The sequence below is a fragment of the Harmonia axyridis genome, chromosome 3, assembly GCF_914767665.1.
Source record: "Harmonia axyridis chromosome 3, icHarAxyr1.1, whole genome shotgun sequence".
NCBI lineage: Eukaryota > Metazoa > Arthropoda > Insecta > Coleoptera > Coccinellidae > Harmonia > Harmonia axyridis.
Window position 1 is genome coordinate 14847499 of NC_059503.1, and position 20444 is coordinate 14867942.

The 20444-nt window shown below is 34.9% G+C and overlaps 1 protein-coding gene across 1 annotated transcript in view; it reads left to right on the plus strand.

The window, feature by feature from the left end:
• The first annotated feature begins 819 nt into the window (after positions 1–819).
• Positions 820–20444, plus strand: part of LOC123676205 (uridine-cytidine kinase 2-B-like) — a 54118-nt gene continuing 34493 nt past the window's right edge. Inside the window, exon 1 of the mRNA XM_045611959.1 lies at positions 820–942. The gene's annotated coding sequence lies outside the window, so the exon portion shown is untranslated. The remainder of the gene's footprint in view (positions 943–20444) is intronic.

Consider the following 20444-nt stretch of genomic DNA (forward strand, 5'->3'; position numbering starts at 1 on the left):
TACAACGCGCGTTTTGCATAGTGAATAAAATAAATAACTGTATTGAAACATAGAAAATATTAATTAACAATTTTAAACTTCGTGGAAAATTTCGTGTTGATTACATCTTCAGAATCATAGAAAATGTGAGCAGGAGCTTTTGAGTGCTTGATCATTTATGCACCAATTGCACCCATGGATGTTCAGTGGTATTGATTTTCCATTTTTCTTATTTGATGGAAACGAAGAGTCAGCGTTAGTAATCATTCTTGGATTATATTCAATAACTTTACAGATAGTGAGAATATATCGATCCAACTCATCTCGTTATTAAAAATGATTAATAACAAAACGAAATTCCCTGCTTTGAATTGACATTCCTGTCAAGCTTCAGCAAACTCATACTAGATGGCCAGTACCTTCCATGATTTTCCCTCCTAACATTTTGATATGCCTCTAGATGGCGTCTTTCCATAGCTGACGGTTTGCTCGTGCTCGATAGCGGTAAATAGAGGTGTTCAAATAGACAGCAAATCCAGCCAGAGTAGTGGGAGTGTATGTGCGGAGCCCAAATGTACCTGATACATGTACATCCTAACCTCTTCTGTTGTTGTGAATTGCTTAATCTCAAATAATTGTTTGAGTTTATCAGCTGATGGAATTGATTTTCCTTCGTTTAGTGTATGAAGTTCCCAATGAAAAACTATGTGGAAAATAACGTGTTTTCCTCGTGAATAAAAGTTTCAGTGTTTTTGTTTTGTTTCGGCAATGTTTATTTGAGTTTGACGATGAATTCCAGAGCGCATTTTCAACCTTTCTTGAACAATTCCTTGGCAATAAGACAGGAGATTCAGAGATTCGAAAGTGTTCATCCTTCGATTTATGCCATTTACGATTTGATTGATCTTATTCCTGATGGATCAGTTGCTCAACAGATCAGAGATCACGTAGTCTGTATAGAAGGTAAGAGAGCTCTGCAATTGTTGATGATATTTTGAAAGTAACCAAAGTAACTGGGATTAATTCAGGTCTCTTTAAGGTTTTTACAACATTGAATTATCTGAAACTGAACTGGAACATTCATGAAGAGACATGGTTGGAATGATCATGAGATTAACGGTATCAAATTCCCAAATTGTGGGCCAATCAAACACAAAACAATAGACCTGATTCATTGATGTTTAATATTTATTGGTGCATTCAAAGGTGTCACACAAATTTCGAAATTTGTCAAAATTTAAAGCTTTTGCCATTAATAATATTGAAGCTGTTATTTTTATTATTAAATGGTAATTGTTCCCACTATGAACTTTCTTAAAGTGTTCATGAAACTCTTCCTGTTGATAGGTAATAATCTTTTCAAAAAGAATAACCCTTCGAGTAATTAGAATGCAATTGGATATTCATCAATTTCTATCGAGATATGATTTTCATGTTAACATACAGAGAAAGAATATGCAGAATGAAAGCAATTTGTGTTCAACGTGTATTTGAAGGATATCCTATTGAAAACACTACTAAATTAACTTTAGAGATTTGGGTTATGCTGTAGCGAGTGCTGTAGCATAACTACATAGCGAGGCATAACTTAAATAGGTATGAGATAAATGCTAAATTTTGCATAATATCATACATAATAATATAATCCATAGAATAATAAAGATAGTTTAATTTAAATTGTATTGCCCAAATGTTTGAAAATGATACCGAATGGATGTTCCAGTTGTTTTCTTATTAGAAATTAGTATTGAAAGAGTGCTTCTAGAGAAATTTTGCTTGCTCTTAAAATAACAACTTCGATAATTATGCAGAAAAACCCAGATGCTTCAACGCTTCTCAATTTGATATATGATCTAAACGAATTATCCTCAAAACAAGTCAATATGAATAATTCAAAATCCTCCTTGAACACATGCAATAACAATTGGATAGATCTGAGTAGGCAACAATTTGAATATTATAGTAGGTGAATAATACAGAGCTGATATATTATGATGTAAATCATATCATATTGAAGATAATGAAGGTATAAATAACTTGAGAAATATTAGGAGACTGAAAATGTATCTCCTCCAATTCATTATTATATAATATATTGTTATGGGAATAATTTTGCATATTATTGATTTGTGACTGAAAGAAGAATACTAAAATATATTCCCACTCATATCTATAAATTTGTTCTAATTAGAGGTTTATCAGAAAGGCAGATGAGTTAAGTGTCAATGTTCGAAAAGAATCGGCTAATGTGCACTTGCCAAAAATTCATTTTATTTTGTGCTACCATGGTAGGTCATGCACATTCTTATAGAAAACATCAATTTTAGTTATCATTTCTATATTCAATGATATTTTGAGTATTGATAAAATAGTTTCTCTATTTCTGTATCGTAATGAGTTCATTACAGTTCTAAAAACAGTGCTGTAATGAACTCATTACAGCATCGTTTTCAGATATATTTTTCGTTTTGGGGTTGTCTATGCTGACTTCTAATCCTATCAAATTTCAACAAACGTCAATAATTGTCAATACAATTTAATTTCGGGATATAGACAAATGATTTGCTACATTTTCGCAAATTCTCATGATTCTGGTAGTGTTAAATCGATTTCGTCAGACATAATTCACGAATTTAATGTGTAATTGTAAATTATGTCTAAATTCGAAACATACGATTCATATTCAAATTCCGTAATCTGTCAATTTTCGTAACAGTCACACCAACTGCCAAGATACAATACAAAAGTCACTAGGATATATAATCTGAATTTTTCATTGAATTTCGACAATATTTCGCAAAATTTGACTGAAATAGAGAAAATATCGTCTAATACTCGTTGCAGAAGGCAATTCCAACACTCATGCGTTCCAAAACTCGCTCCTTCGTCGCTCGTTTTCGAATTTCGCATTCGTGTTGGAATAGGAGCCCATTCTGCAACTTGTTTTAGAATATACTATTATGTTGTTCATGACTCTTGACAATGTTTGGAAGCATTTTGTTAACATTACTTTACAAATTTTTTTTTTTTATTAGTTGGATCGTTTGTGTTGACCTTCGATGTAATGAGGAAATGGTGTATTTGTCCCCTCATCATCGAAATGGCATCGCTTCAAAATCAGTGAATCACTGACGCTTCGTAATTAAAGAAATTGAGGAGATATGTAATTATCAGTCGTAGTAATTACTGAAAGGGCGGTTCCTGAAATTCCTTTATTGACTTTCCATATTGGCGATAACCGAGATTAATTAAACGTCAGCAGTTTTCACGCCGGCTTCGTAGTTTTCCCGATTTTCCACCTCCATATCTTCGGAAGGATTGAATTCGACGGGGATTTCTGGGAAATCTAATTTAGGTTTGTCAAAGTCACGATGAACTTACTGGTTGGTTCGGGGATTCTTTTTTTCTGCGTTTTTTTTTTGTTCCCGCGTCTACCGAAGTTTAGAGGTAAGCCTTGTGGATCACTTTAGAGAAGAAAAAATTCTGCGTTTAAAATTTTTGCTAGCAAAATGCATTTTAGATTTGTTCTGAAAAACTTTGATGTTGTTTCTGTTTTTGTCCCAGGCCAACAGAATTGACTGAAATAATAAAAAAACTAGATTCTAATTTGAAAATCTTGAGTTTTCATGAATTTGATTTCTCCAAGCTCATGATCTTCTGATAAACACCCTGTACTCTTTTGGTCCAAACTGCAAAAGTCTTATAATACTACGTGTTAGAGAATGGTAAATGAGAAAGGTTTTTTCGAAAAAAACTTTTTCTGCAGAAATCTTCATGAAAATATGGGTTCCCGTTGTCACAATTTTTTTCACAAGAATCCCATCAACTCATGAACCGATGACATCAATGAAAACAATGGTAGTCGAAATAAATAGATCGCAAATGTCATACAATAAGCTTAAGTTATACTCGATTGAACACGTCAGCTTACGAGCCAAATTCTTTTCATTTGAGGGAGGTTTTAATTTTCTGCTTTATATGAAGAAATCTGCGGCTGAGGCTTATCGAATGCTCTCAAATACCTATGGTGAGGCCTCTATTTGCGAAAGAACGTGCCGAGAATGGTTTCAACGTTTCAGGAACGGTGATTTTGACGTCGAAGATCAGTATGGCGTTGGAAGAGAGAAAGTTTTCGAAGATGCAGAATTGGAGGCATTACTTGATCAAGACTCGTGTAAAACCCAACAAGAATTGGCAGGATCATTGGAAGTGACGCAACAAGCAATTCAGTAAGTCTAAAAGTAATGGGAATGATTTAGAAACAAGGAAATTGGATGCTGTACGAGTTGTACGAGAGATGTAGAACGGTGTTTGTGAACAGCTGCTTGCAAGGCGAAGACGGAAGAGATTTCTGCATAAGAAAATCAGGGGGATATCCCGGCCATGCTTCCACGTCGACGGCCAAACCCGTTTCAAGGTCATGCTCAGTATTTGGTGGGACCAGCTCGGCATAGTGTATTATAAGTTGTTGAAACCGACTGAAACAAGCACAGGCGCTCACATTATTGAACGCAATTAATGCGTTTCAGCCGAGCATTGAAAGACAAACGGCTGCAATACAAGAGAGACATGATAAAGTGATTTTGCAGCATACTCGACCCCATGTTGCGGAAATGGTCAAGACATACTTGGAAACGTTGAAATGGGAAGTCCTACCACTCCCACCGTTGCTCCCTCGAACTATCACTTGTTTCGATCAATGGCACACGTCCTGGCTGACCAGCACTTCCGGTTTATGGAGAAGTAAAAAATAGGATCGATTCGTGGATTGCTTCAAAAGATGACCAGTTTTTTCAACGCGGGTTTCTTACGTTTCCCGAAAGATGGGAGAAAGTATTGGCCAGCGATGGACAATACTTTGAATCATTAATGTATAAACAGTTTTTTGCAATAAAGCCGCCTCGAATTTCGGAAAAAAACGGTGCAAGCAAAAGACTACGCCTATGTAACTTACCGTTCTTGATTCTTGATATACAAGTATTTTATTTGAATGCTATTTCATTTATTTAAATGAAATATTATGACATTTGTCGGAATTTTTCGCCGGATCAAGTCGGTTTTGCTAAAAGCTAAGAGAAATAGCCATTAAATTACTTTCCATCAAGTACAGACAGAATCAATACAGTATCGTATTATTCGTATTAATAAATAATGCTATTTCGAACCATTGTCTGAAGACCGTTCAAAACAGAACTTTATTAATTATCCAACCTATCGACTAGCACGAATTATCACATCGCTAGCTGCACTGTCCAATACATACATTATGTATAAGCTTCCTCTCGAACTAGCATAAAACTTCATAGGAAGTAACGACAACAATAGTTTCCGTTACGGACTGTTGGTTTCATGTCAAAACGACATAACTACAAATAACTATTACGTAACAAACTGCGATCCAGCTTCGGAAGGTGTGAAAGGTTGTCTGAAAATCGACAATATATGCAGTATATTCGCAGTATCTGGGACGGCCGTTCTATACACTTGATGCAGTTCTCGATGCACTTTCTCTTCGCCAGGCATTTCGATGGGTATTTTGTGCATGAACCCAATGGAACTAATATCGGGTTTTTAGGTTATGCGTGAATCTGGTGGTCGAAACGATGAGTTTAAATGAGGATATGGATCACGTATGGAGGTAAATGTTCCAATCTAGGATTGACTGCTGACGCAGTCGGCGATTTGTGTTTTGTTTCGATGGATGGCTGGGATGATTATTAATGTCATAAGATTGATAGTTGGACGATAAATAGGCAGGGAGGACCATAATTTTTACTTTCTCGTTTTTAGAAAATTTCATAGACATATAATTAGTATTTGCTTTTGGTTTATCATTTCAAACAATCGGTAATCTTTGGAATTGGCTACGTGAAGTATCTTCCAATAAGAAGTATCATTTGAATACCCCGTTATCTGGGCAGCTGCCACATTTGTGCAGTGACCGTCATATTTTGACATTTGATAAGTAAAAACAACCATACCCTCTCCAACAACGCAATGAAATTATTAAAATTCACTATTTTTACAGTCATAGTTCGCAAAACTAAAGCACTTTGGTAAGTCGTGAAGCACCTTCTTGGACAATAATAGTGAAACCGATGAAAAAATTTTAGGTGTTGGGACAAGTTAGTGATGTGGAGAATTCAAACCGTGTGCGTCGTTCATGAACAACTGAGAATATTGCTGTCGTAGCCTGTAGTGTTTGTCGATTCCTCACCGATCTTGGGAATTAGGCATTCCACAAACGCTTAGGAAGGCTTTGGAAGTTCAGCTAACAAAAGAACTCGTATCTTCACTGATTGGGTCCTTGATATACATCAACATGATCCGGATTTTCATCGAAAAATCATCTTCAGTGATGAGGCCCATTTTTACCTTGGAGGCTAAGTTAATGAGCAGAGTTGTCGCATTTGAGATTCGGAAAATCAAAAAATGATGTTTGAAAAGCCTCTCCATCCTCAATGTGTAACTGTTTGTTGTGCTTTTTGGGCTGTTGGCGAAATTGCACCTTACTTATTCGAAAATTAGGCTGGTACAACAGACGGTGAATGGATTACGCTACTTGGCTATGATTAATGATTTTTTCTGGCCGGAATTTGAAAATCGAATTATTTTTCTCTAATTCTGTGGTTATTCCGTTCATTCTTCCACATCTTGTAGAACAAAATCGTGCGAGAATATATCAGAAACGCACAGTTTTCATGGTTATATTTTGTTATTATACGTTGGTACTCCGAACTTTCCGCCACGGCTTTATCTGTCATTCATCAATTTGCCTTATAGAAATCAGTTCTGCCAACCAACATTTTTCAATGCAAAAATCACTAAATTATATTTATGGAAATATTTCATTGATTTCAATAAAAATGCAATGAATAAGAGAAAATAATGTATAATACTCGTACAGAAGGCTCATTCTGCCACTCGTTCATTCAAAAACTTGCCACTTCGTGGCTCGTTTTGAATTTTAAACTCGTGGAAGAATATCAATGCCTTCTGCATTTGTATTATAAATAACTATTCTTTTCAACATGATCGGCGTGAATTTAGCAGCATTTTCATTTGAGGAAGCAGTGTTACCAATGGCGTCGATACGGAAATATTTATATCTTAAATAGAGATTAACTTGAGCTATTTTGAATTTTCAGAGTTCATTAAATTTGTATATTCATTTTGAACAGCATACCTACTTTTTATTGCTCTTATTTATATCTCGGTAGGTTGAAAACAATCCTTCGATTGGCAACATGGAAATAATCTGTACAGATTTAACTTACAGGAAATTAATCTACTTTTCACTGTCCAAACACTAAAAATTATACATTTCAGGAGTATCTCCTTCGAAATCCAAATAACACTTGATGCAAACCTTGCAGTATGCTACATAGTAGGATCATTTCATATCGAAGTGAAATATTCTGACGGAAATAATAAACCATTGTATAAAATTTGCTGTGCTTTAATACTTTATCTTGATGACTTGTGTATATTTTATACAGTGGTATTCCCATTATGTTTCCATTGAGAAAAATGTTGACACAACTATTGGTAGTTTTATAACAAATCGTTGCTTTAGGTCCTTAACAATAATAATTTGCCTTGTTGATTCCAGAGTTGAAAAATCAGTGTTATCTATAGAAACTTTGATCCAATGGATCGTGTTGATTTGAGTCAAACTTTAGAATATTCAATAATTACTCTGTAGTGGATATCACAATATTGTGGAGTAAATGAACTCATAAATTGTCTTGAGAATTGAAAGAGATGTTCTAATGAAAACAACTAATTGAGTGATGTATATATGATCGATTAATAGGATTTGTACGAGGTGAATTCAGAAAGTATGCGATGTTCGTTAACTTCCACAAATTCTAAACTAGTATGAGTTGATTTTAAGATATTTTTAAATAACTAACTACTGCTATGGTAATGATAGGATAAATTCTTAATCTTGCTGTCTTCAACAGAACTAAGTAAGAAGTAATAAATCTTTTGAAATAGTCGGCATCACCGGCATTTTAGGTTTTATGTTTTATCCTTAATATTTATTTACGTTCTTTATTGTTCACAGTAGGCTCTCTGAAGGATAATTATTGTTTTAGCATCCTGATGAAGGAGCAAATTGTATGCACTGAAATATATAAATGTACACGACCAATGGTTGAAATGAACTTTTTTTGTCGAGTACCCAAATAATCTTATTAGATTATTATTTGTTTCATGTTTTTTTTCACTTTCAACCCATTTTATTTCAGGCAATAACTGTCTGCATTAACATCTTTTGACAAGAGGCGACTAAATTCTCGACTCCGAATAATTCTCTAAATGTTAAGTTTATGGAATGTTAGTAATTACTAATTAGTGTTCTTTGCTCTGTTCGACCTCCTTCTAATTTAACACATACTTGACCCCGACTTTTTAGTCGTAAATAATACTTCACACACTGGACAAACGTCCCAGTTTAATGCTAGCATTTCATTTCAAATAGCGTAAATTATTGAACCAACGCTTTCTTGTTAGATACGGACAGTTGTTTTTCGATAATGACTACCAATACACAAATTCATCATGAATAAATATATGTGTATGTCATGAGGAGATATCTGCATAGATAAGAGCTTTACCTCTATTTTATATTAGTACCTATATTTGAATGTGTGATTCATAGAATATTTTTTATTTATTATTTCTAATGGAGAGACTTTAGAATCGTTCGTTTACGTTTTAGAATGTGCAGAATCTAAAAATGGGAAAAATCATTAACACTTATTGGATTTGAGAGCATGTATTAAAAGTTCAATAGCACGCTATTTGCGTAGCTGTTACTATTGAAATTCTAATCTTTTGATATTACACAAGTAAAAACTATGCCATTACTGAAAATGGAACGATACACGCTTCAACAATGCATTGAAATTGTTAAAATTCCCTATAATAATGATGAAAATTTTTCTGTCATAGTTTTTCATACTAAAACACTTTGGGGTCGTCGTGAATCACCATTTCGGCCAAAAATCTGTGAAACTAGTGGAAAAATTTGAGTTGTTCAAATAAGTTAGTGATGTGAAAAGTCGAAACCGTGTGTGTCGCTCGAGAACAATTTAGAATAACTCGTAGTGTTGACGAAAACTCAGGTTTGTCGATTTCCCGTCGATCTTGGGAATTAGGCATTCCAAACTTTTTTTATGGTCGAAATTGGAAGATATAGATGTAGAGGAGGTTTATTTTCAATAAGACGGCGCTATTTTCACAGAAGCAACGAAACAATCGCAATTTTGCAAAAAAATGTTCTCGAAAAGGTGATCACAATTAGTAACCGAGATCTTGTGATTTAATACCTTCAGACTTTTTTTTTTCTGAGGCCACTCACTAGGAAGAAATTAGAAAAGGTCCATCTCAATGCCCCACAATTGATTTAAGACCTCAAAGATGGAAATCTTGAAGTTATCGAAGACATACAGCCTCAAATGTGCGGATTAGTCCAAATATCATGAAAATAGTATGGTGTTGCATCCGTAGCCGTGGCTGTCATTTTACTGATACCGTTTTCCATCATTCATGGCATTGCTTCCTCTCTATTGAAAAACAAATAATCAATATTTTTCACCGCATAGTTCCAGATCTTATAATTTTAAATTTTAATTGAGATTTTGATCAAAATTCTTTTCACATTTTTAATAAGCACGTGTACACTTCCCTCTAAAACATTTTAAGGGAAGGATTAAGTTACAAACGATTGAGTTCGTTGTTAGTTAAAATCCGCTCAATGATTTTGTAGATAAAGTATACCTAAAAAAATTGTTCACTATGTTTATAAAATTCATCGATCCTATCCATTTCTAACTCAGTACTCAAAGAATATTCAGTAATTTCAACACTTTAGGTGTTTCATCGATAAAAAGTAGTTTTCCTTTTTTGACTTTGACTTTGACCTTGTAGCTAAGCAGCCTTGGGCGGGGGAGTTATCTGAATAGGAGTCCGCACTGTTTTACATTATATGTAGCTTTCTTCTGGAATGAGTTTCGAATATAGATACATAAATCTTCGGAAAGCTGTTGACTCATATTATCAGTACTTTTCTTGACTTTATTCCTAAAGATGCCAATTCAGTTGGATACTCGTTTGGATATAAAACGACCACAAAGTGGCACCAAGTAATTTATTATCCTTTTAACATTATTTTAAAACGATATTTAGATATCCCAACTGCGTTTTTCAGTGAACTTGTGTCGTCGTTAACGTTTTTTTTATTTGTTTACATCGATATCCTTGATATGGCGCCGATGATAGGAATAATTCAATTGTTTTCCTATGTGGAAGAGCACTTACGTAGGTGCGGAATGTATAATTGAGCAATTATCACCATGATTCACTTGTATTTCCATGTATGGAACGGCTTTGCCGCTTGCATTGTACAACCATAAATAAATGGAAGGTATTTAATTGAAAAATGGTGGTAGTTTTCCGTTTTGATTCATTATTTCTGAAAGTTATATGCGAAAACTTATGCTGCGGAAATTTATTAGTATAGTATATCCAAAGTCACTTGGAGGAAGCCTGAATATTTCAATTATATAAGGGTTGTCCAAGTTTTCAGAAATTCCTTTGGAATTTATCGAAAAAAAATCGACCAGCCTTGAGTACTTGTGTTTACTAAAAAGACCTTCATGCAAAATACGGTGTAATGTTATTTTTGGAATGCCTGATTCCCAAGATCGACAAACCTGGGTTTTCGTCAACACTACGGGTTAGAGCAGGAATAGTCTCAGTTGTTCTTGAGCGACGCACACAGTTTCGATTCTTCACATCACTTACTTGTCCCAACAGCTCGAATTTTTCACTAGTTTCACTATATTGCTGGCTGAGATAGTGGTTACGACTACCCAAATGTGCATTAATTGTGACTGCAAAATTCCCACCAATCTTGTAGTGAATTTTAACAATTTCATACTGTTGTAGAACCATGCATCGTTCCAGTGACAGCTGGCCACATAGCGGGCTATTAGAAATGGAACTTTTTTTGGAAACCCTTTATCATTCTCAAATGTGATTATGATGGCAAACAAGGTCGAGTTTTTCAGAAAAAAAAATGTTGTGTTGGCTCAGCATCGTTCAGCGTGCATTCTCACTTTGAAATTTTTGACAAAATTCAAAGTACGTAGAAAGTTTCAAAATTGTTTTGGTTCAACAAGTCCCTGCTAATCTGAGATTTGAGGTTACCTAAAGAAAATCTACAGGTGACCGATTGGGTATCTCTATATGAGACTTCCTCTTACGATCCACCCATCTCGAGGATATATTTATCGGCTCATTTGTGCAGAGCTTCATCACGATTGCAGGAATAAATTATCTGGAGTTCACCTCGGCCAATAAAAGTGAAAACTGTAGTCGATTAAACATCGCATAATTTAAAAGTCAAATCTGAAGTTGCCTCATTCCCAGTCGAATGGCACTATGACCTGAATATTATACAAATTATAACGTGCAAGCAGCAACAATGCGTTTTCTGAGATAATAATCTGACAGGAGGATCCCAGTATACTGATCTAGATTCAAAATACATAGGAGTAATATCACCAACATATCATAATAGGTTAACAAAGCAAGGACGTTACATGTAGACGTGGTTCCCACCTCAATATAACATTTGTTTTTGGCCATTGTTTTGTTCGGATGTAACTCTTATTTTCACTTTTCATCAATAGTGAGAATGCGGAATGACAGTGTATTTGGACTAATAAATAATAATTAAAGAAGACAGCAGAGTATCTTAATAATTAATTCATGCATATTATGCAATATTTTCAGTAGTGAATTGTATATGCCGATTCTCAAGTTTCACCATTATTGAGGTGAAATTCTTTTGGGAATCATATTTTATAAATTATTATAACTATGTAAAGGGTGTTTTTTTAGAGCTATAGAACTTTAAATTGCAATGAAACAACGATGGATTATTCGATTAACATGAATTTTATTTATCCGCAAGATAATCTTGTGGCATTACATTTTAAATATGATTTCTGGCATATGACCGCCACGGCTGGCTCGGATGTAGTCCAATCTGGACGTCCAATTTTCGATGACTTTTTTCAACATTTGTGGCCATATATCGGCAATAACACGGCGAATGTTGTCTTCCATATGGTCAAGGGTCAAGGGCTTATCCGCATAGACCAATGACTTTACATAACCCTACAGAAAGTAGTCTAGCGGTGTTAAATCACAAGATCTTGGAGGGCAATTCACAGGTCCAAAACGTGAAATTAGGCGGTCATCAAACATGTCTTTCAATAAATCGATTGTGGCACGAGCTGTGTGACATGTTGCGCCGTCTTGTTGGAACCACAGCTCTTGGACATCATGGTTGTTCAATTCAGGAATGAAAAAGTTAGTAATCATGGTTCTATACCGATCACCATTGACTGTAACGTTCTGGCCATCATCGTTTTCGAAGAAGTACGGACTAATGATTCCACCAGCCCATTAAGCGCACCAAACAGTCAGTTTTTCTGGATGTAACGGTGTTTCGACATACACTTGAGGATTAGCTTCACTCCAAATGCGGCAGTTTTGTTTGTTGACGTAGCCATTCAACCAGAAGTGCGCTTCATCGCTAAACAAAATAAAATGGACGTAGTGCGCGATACGTATTCCGCAAAGAACCATTATTTTCGAAATAAAATTGCACTATTTGCAAGCGTTGTTCAGGCGTGAGTCTATTCATGATGAATTGCCAAACCAAACTGAGAATAAATCATTTGACAGCTGTTAAATCGGTCGCCATCTTGAATAGTAATGCCAACTTAAAGTTATATACCTCGAAAAAAAAAACACCCGTTATTTCTTATATTGGAAAATCCTGTCGTATGAAGCTGACTTTGTACCAAAACCAAACCTTATATTTTCTTCGAAATAAGTTGAGATATTACGAGTTGAATGAAGGAAACAGACTCACATGAAAACTAATAAAGGTGCTTGTGGAACTTTCCGAGTTTTTATGTTTGACGAAAGACTGAATATAAGGACAAACAATGTGTCTTCTTTGTATTTCGTGAGCTCATATTGTTTGATGTTCGATGTTTCCGTGCTTCTAAAGAAATATTTGCTTTATGTTGTTAGCTGCTTGCCGCCTTCTGTCGTTTCATCATCAGTAAAAATTACTGTTTATTGCGAGCAAATGAAACATGTTGCGACTTTCTTGTTTTATATGCTTCTCATTTTTCTCTCTAGACATTAAGTCTAGTCTCGCTGAAAATCAGTGCAAACTGATGGATTTGAAAACTGCAATTTTTCGATATTAACTCTTTCTATGCTGAATAAATTAGTGAATTGATCATTCCTTTTCGCTTCTTCATTATTTATTACTCATCACTTTCAATTGTTCTCGCGTTCAAAGCAGTTTATTCACTTTCTCCCTAATTACCAGTTTGCGCTAAATGTGAACGAGGTGCAATTTTTTTCTTGTTTTGGTTAATGCGAAAATAATACGTTCAATTTCTCATTATTTATGTTGAGTATTTTTCTGGGAAAATCTTAACGGGTACTCCAACATATCATTAATGTTGGTAAAATGCTTGCACCAATTGTGCGGAAATTTCCTACCTATTAGAGAAAAATAAATTTGCATGTTGTTGAACACTCGGCATTTCTTCAATAATTTAGCTGATAATTATTCACTTTGACCCTTTGTATTGCCCGTAATGTGTGTTTTTAGCGTCATGTTAACTTTTACTGTCATAATCCACGCCATGCGTGATAATTCTATTCATTTTGCGACGTATATTTTCTTGCATAATATGAACTTAATGTGACATTCTGCACGCAAAATAACGAGAACGTACGTTGAATTGAGTCCTGTGCATACCGCTCTAGCAAAAAATTAAGTGCAATGTTTTCAGCAATATGTCATTTGGAAGGTATTTTAATGTGATATTTCAATTCTTATCATGTTTAATGGAATGAAAAAAATTCCCTTCACTACTTTCATACAATCTGGTTCTTTAATGTCAATTATTTTCGAAAATTTATTTTTTATAATTAGAGGAAAAATACTTATTTGCTTTTTTATTTATTATATTCATCGTGATCCACACAGTTTATGGAATAGTCAACCTGGAATTATTTCATGTAGATTTTTTTCACATGTCAAAATATGACATTTTAGTGGTTTCAACTAATAGCAATGCATTATTCTAGCCAATAATTCGGGATTATACTGATAACACTGCTTTCTCATCGATAATACCTTGTTCACATTGAAAGATTAAAATTTTACTTTGAATTTATTATTATTGACAGTTTAAAGTGCTTCGGGATTTGGACACAAACTGATTCAGTGCCATCATACAAGAGAATATTCTTATATGCCTGTTCCTTATCGATCTCTCAGAGATCTTTCAGAGAATATTGAACATTTAAATTGTTGAAAAAAATTATCTTCCCAAATAAACTACATCACTGAAACTTGTTAATTAGAGGCATAAACATTCGAACAAACCCGAATTCAGATTAAATCACTCGTCCTAATGGACTCGTGATTTTATCCATCGGTTTGTTTTCATATTTTTGTCCAATAAACAAGTTTTCGTGGGAAAAAAAATTATCGATAAATTTTGAAGGACTCGTGGTATTACCTTTGATGATAACACTCCATCGAGCAATCCACTCAGTAATTCTCTGACCCAACCAGTAAACCACATTTTTTCCTAAACATTAGATTTTTTTCGTCAATAGTGACCTTCAATAATATTTGATACTAGTAAGTACTCCAACACTATTATAACTTTTCAATATTTGTGCTGTAGAAAGATTAGTCTTAATTTTCGATAGGGGATTCAATCTAGACAATTCCTTAAAGGCAGAAATGCTTAAAAAGATTTGTAAACATTCTTTTCTGTCAACAATTCACTTCACAGGGTGTTTTGAATGAAAGCTTGTTTTTCATTATTTTGTCATTCCTGTATACAGGGTGTTTCCAAATTAGACGTTAATCTTGGAGGACGTGTTAGTATGACTCATTTGCTGTCGTTTGAGCCATATTTAGTGATAACCAAAAAACAATAATTTACGAGATATTTGACATCTTGTGATTTTCAAAAGATTTCTCACCTTACGTCATTTTTCGTCAATTTTTGTCACGTTGACCAATTTGACCATCTTGAATAGTAATGCCAACTTAAAGTTATATACTTGTCCAAATTGACCAATTTGACCAAATTTGATTATAATTTTTGATTATTTTCGTGGCCAGCGAGAAGTCCGGATCTTACACCGTTTGAATAGACGAAGCAGCGAGAAGATTGGGTATAAATTTCAGGCGGAAAGTAACAACTGAAGAAATAAGAAAGAGGGCACGTGCTTGTATAAGGAATGATGGAGGTCATCTCAAACATAAATTATTATTTACATTTTCTACTGAAATTTTGAGTTTAATTGCAATGAAAAATATTTAATTCATTACTTTCTTTTTTTTTGCTTCTTTTCCCTTTCAAGTCAAAATCTGCCGAAAAAAATTAGTGCCTGCATTCTAACGAAAACTTTTTTTTGGAATAAAGAAGGGATTTAGCAATTTTTCAAAATAATTTTGTCATACATAAATTGTGGAATTCGAAAGTTGCAGTCAAATTTGTATTAGCATAGTTTTGTTTTTTTAAGACATATCATATCCTTTTCTGATGAAAACAATCCAAAATTAAAATCAAACTTGGTCAGCGTAGCAAAAATGTACGAAAAACGAAGTAAGGTGAAACTTTTTTCAAAAACACAGGAACTCAAATATCTCGGAAACTGTTGATTTTCGGTTATCAATAAATATGGCTCAATCGACATCAAATGAGTGATACTAACACCTCCTTCAAGGTTCACATCTCAAACATTTCGGGGGGGTTTGAACCCCCAAACCCCCCCTGGCTACGCCCGTGATCCAAAGTCACTTGAACTAGTCCGTAAAAACGCTTGGACAGATGTCCTTTGAAGTGGATACCGCGATCCGCTAAATACCGGGGTTTATTTGTAAGTATTGTTAGGCAATAAATCTACTGGCCCCAAAGGAATTTCTGGGAACTTGGACAACCCTTGTATAATCGAAATATTCTGACTACATCCAAGTGACTTTGGATATACTATACCATTAGATTCTGAAATGATTTTTTTAATATTTTTGATCAAGAGGTATTCAACTTTTTCTTCAATGCAAATCATCTCATCCCATATAAATGTTTGAACAAGAATCACTGCCACAAATCATTCCAAATCTTACCCTTGTCACAAGCGCGCTTAAGCCCTATGCTGCCACAACATTCGTAATTGCCTCGAATCCGTACGATAATCTTATTTTGGTGTTTCTACCGACGTGCCAATCTATTCTGACGTCTCTTCTCGTGACCTCATCGCTCCTGGACAGCTCATTGGACTGTCGCCCGCTAGAGAGAGAAAAAAAAAAGGGTCACGTATCCACAGTGACAGTTGCGACGGCACGTTTTGGTTATTCATTTTCCGGCTCCAAATATGGCAGACAATAAGGAGAGATAAGCTGTCGGAATCGGAAATTATGATCTAAACTGCCTTGCCCTCTTTCTGCCAGGGTCCAATTCGTTGCCGGAAATTGCCCTTCGAGGAGGAGATGAGGGGATATGATGAAGTCTGGTGAGGACTTATATGAGGTGCTGACCTTGTTAGGAATGGCCGAATGGTGAAAACATGCCCGGAATGGATGGGAAGATGTTTATAATTTCATCTTGAAAGAGATGCTGGAGATGCCTATATTGCATGTTGCGTGTTTTGGAACACGGCCCTTATAAGTTCTGTGGACGTCTCCATTTGTGGTCGAAAAGATCGAATTGTCCTCCCAGTAGAGGTTGAGAACGACTCTCCTCAATTTAACTGTTTATATCTCAGAGTAATAAATATAGAGAGAGGGAGCATATGTCATTTTCAGAAAGCAAATTTTGTTCCCAACATGAACTATCAAATTTGACATGAAGCGCGCGGAAATGAAAACATATCAATGATACGATATTTCACTTCATTCGCGAGTTTCTCCACAAAGAACGCACTTCTTACGTTCCATAGTGAAACAACGTTTCATATTAACTCAAAATATATTGAAATAAATAACTAAATATATCAGAAATTCAGAAAAGGAACTTCAAGCGCGCCATACGACGTGAAACAACCGATGACACTAGGAGAGCAAAAGTTGCCAAACCTTGGATTTCATCAGGTAGATACAGAAAATAATAAATATTCTGCTTATTATAAATTCGACAATTAGGAAAAATATCGGATTCCAAATATTCAAATAAGCATATTTAATTAGGAATCACTCAAATAAATATATTTCATTCAATATAATATACATTCATAACGATATAGTAAAATTGTGGATTTGAAATTATATCATAATCCGACAACGTAATCTAACCATGTTGGGGACAAGTGAAAATTGCGTATCTATCTCCTGGAAATGTTCAACAAGTCTATTTGCATGAGCAGCTTCAATAGCCTCCGCACTGTCTAGATTTGAACCCTTGTGATTTTTATCACTACGCTGAGGTTTTCGAATATCGTCCGCACAATCTGATTGAATGAATTGAATGATTGAAATTGAGGAAAAGTCTTTTGAAACTTCATCAAACTACTCAATTATAAATAGGTTACATAATATAACATTTCTGGTGTTTTTTTTATTTTTACTTTTTGAGATTTCTTTGAAGTCTAAGGTGACTTTATTCAATAGGAGGAAATAATGAAGCGTTGAATGAAATTTGCAATATTCTTTAGTAATTCTAATGGTATCTAATAATATCTTTGAGATTTTAGCGAGATTCAAGCAGGATTTCTAGTAAATCTTATGAGTTTCTGCATCGAATCAGAGCACTGATACTAAACCAATCGGAAAAATGTTTGCCTTGTTTGCTGAACACGATTACGAACGGATTTTTATGGATTTCTACCGATCAAACTGCATGTACTCGTACCACGTGACAAGATATTCGTATTTCGCGACTGATGCTTACATTTGCAATGAACGAGACGTAAAAGTATCCGGTCATAACTTTGGGCAAGAAAGTTTAAAATGGCCATCAGCCTGGCTGTGGCACAGAATGCAGTCGGTCACAGAATGCAGAATATCCCATACGTACCTTGTGTTTCTCGTATTGAAAAGGTTGTAAATTTCACCCAAAGTTTTATGATTTACACACTCCTCCTTCGTTTTCTCTTTCTGACGTCTTCACGAAATAATTCGATTCGAGAAATTTGTACTCGTTTCTTGTTTCGATGATATCATCATAAGAATCCAAAAAGCTTTTCTACGAAAAAGTTTTTGCATGAAATTTGGTACAAAAATCGAAAGCTGTAACACATTGATCGTCCTTTAGATCCAGAATAGGATCGATGAATTTTGAGAGCAAAACATAGTTTTCCGTCGTTTTGAATAGATGGTTGTAAGATGGTAGTCGAAATAAATAGATCATATATGTCAAACAATAAGCTTAGGCATTTGTAAACAAAACGCCATCGAAATATATATGAGTCGATTTGTGTCTGCATCATAAAGTTATTCTGGATTAAACATTTCATCTTACGAGCCCAATTCTCGTCATTTTCGGGTGATTTCAATTTTCTGCTTTAATATGAAGAACTCTGCGGCTGAGGCTCATCGAATGCTTTCAAACACCTATGGTGAGGCCGCTTTTAGTGAAAGAACGTGCCGAGAGTGGTTTCCACGCTTGAACATGGGCGCCCGCAGAAATTTTTCTCAGGGGGGGCAAAATGAAAATTATTGAAAAACGATAAGGCATCCAGGATTGTCGTAGGCGACATCAGTATTCCGTTTCTTTCTATTTCTGTATTTATATTTATCACCAGCGTCTACTCTGAATTTCAAAAGATCACTAAAAGTGGTACAGGGTGGACAAAAATACAATAGTTTCGTGTGTGCTCATAAAATAACGCATAATATTCTTTATTAGTTAAATTAACAATATATTATCAAAAATACTTATTGTCTAGCGCTAATTGGTTTGAATGTAACACCCTGTAGTTTGTTATATTTTTAGATTAATAAAAATGAGCTGTTTCCAAACATGTTTTGTACTTGTGGTCTAGCAGACAGAATATGAAAGAAATTATTTCTTATTTTTATACATTTTTATTAATCTAAAAATGTAACAAACTACAGGGTGTTATATTCGAACCAATTGCCGTATTTTTGATAATATTGTTAATTTAACTAATAAAGAATGTTACGCGTTACTTTATGAGCACACACATAACTATTGTATTTTTGTCCACCCTGTACCAATTGGAATCAACATGTGATACATTTTGGGAATCTGCTCAGCTAGCGTAATCGGAAAATTGAGACAAAATGGGGGTGTTCCAATTAAAAAAAATGACGCTGACGTCATTACTCGAAAGTAATTCACCCTGTATATTAGATTATAATTTCAAAATACGGTAAATTGTAATAAAAAATCGACGTGTTTCAGGATTATTTCTTAAAATGTTCTGTTTAGCTAAAAATGAATTTGTTCCATACTTTACGGATACGGACTCAGTGTATAAGATGAATTTATAAACAAATTGACACGCATGGAGTGCTTTCGCGGTTCCATGATTTTTCTTCACCCATGAAGTGCTCAACGCGCCTTTTTTAATTCAAAAAATACCTCTGCCGATTATGGATTATATGTTTAGTATGTAATTCCATTGAAAACCATGTAATTCCATTGAAAACCGGAAAATAGTTGTGAATCTATTACTCCCTTTTTTTCCTTGCCCTTTGGATTGAGAAAGTCATATTGAGGGTGTTGTGCTGAAAAATGAGGCATCCAAAATCTCAGGGGGGGCCATGGCCCCCCCTGTCCCCTCCCTGCGGGCGCCCATGCGCTTGAAGAACGGTGATTTTGACCAGTATGGCGGTGGAAAAGAGAAGGTTTTCGAAAATGCAGAATTGGAAGCATTACTTGATCAAGACTCGTGTCAAACGCAACAAGAATTGGCAGGATCATTGGGAGTGACGCAATAAGCCATTTCAAAACGCCTGAAAGGCATGGGAATGATTCAGAAACAAGGAAATTAGGAGCCGTACGAGTTGAATCCGAGAGATGTTGTATATTTCGCCTATTGGAGAAAACTGTTCCAAAAGAGGCATTTTCGAACTCTAATAAAAAAATCGCGATCATAAGAAGTATCAACTTCAGATTTATGTTGATAAGACAGAAATGAAAATGATAAATGATTAAATCAACATGTGAAGTATCGATAGAAAATAAGATCATTTTGAAAAATTCGAATATAAAAAAAAACCGGAGTTTTCGAAGGAAAACATGATATTTCTGTTATGTGGGAGGGTGCTTGAAAACGAATGAGTGTCTCGTATGTGAATGTTCTATCCATTGTGGACATTGAAGACTATCGACCTCTAATGAACAAATCGATACAAAGCAAATGTATTC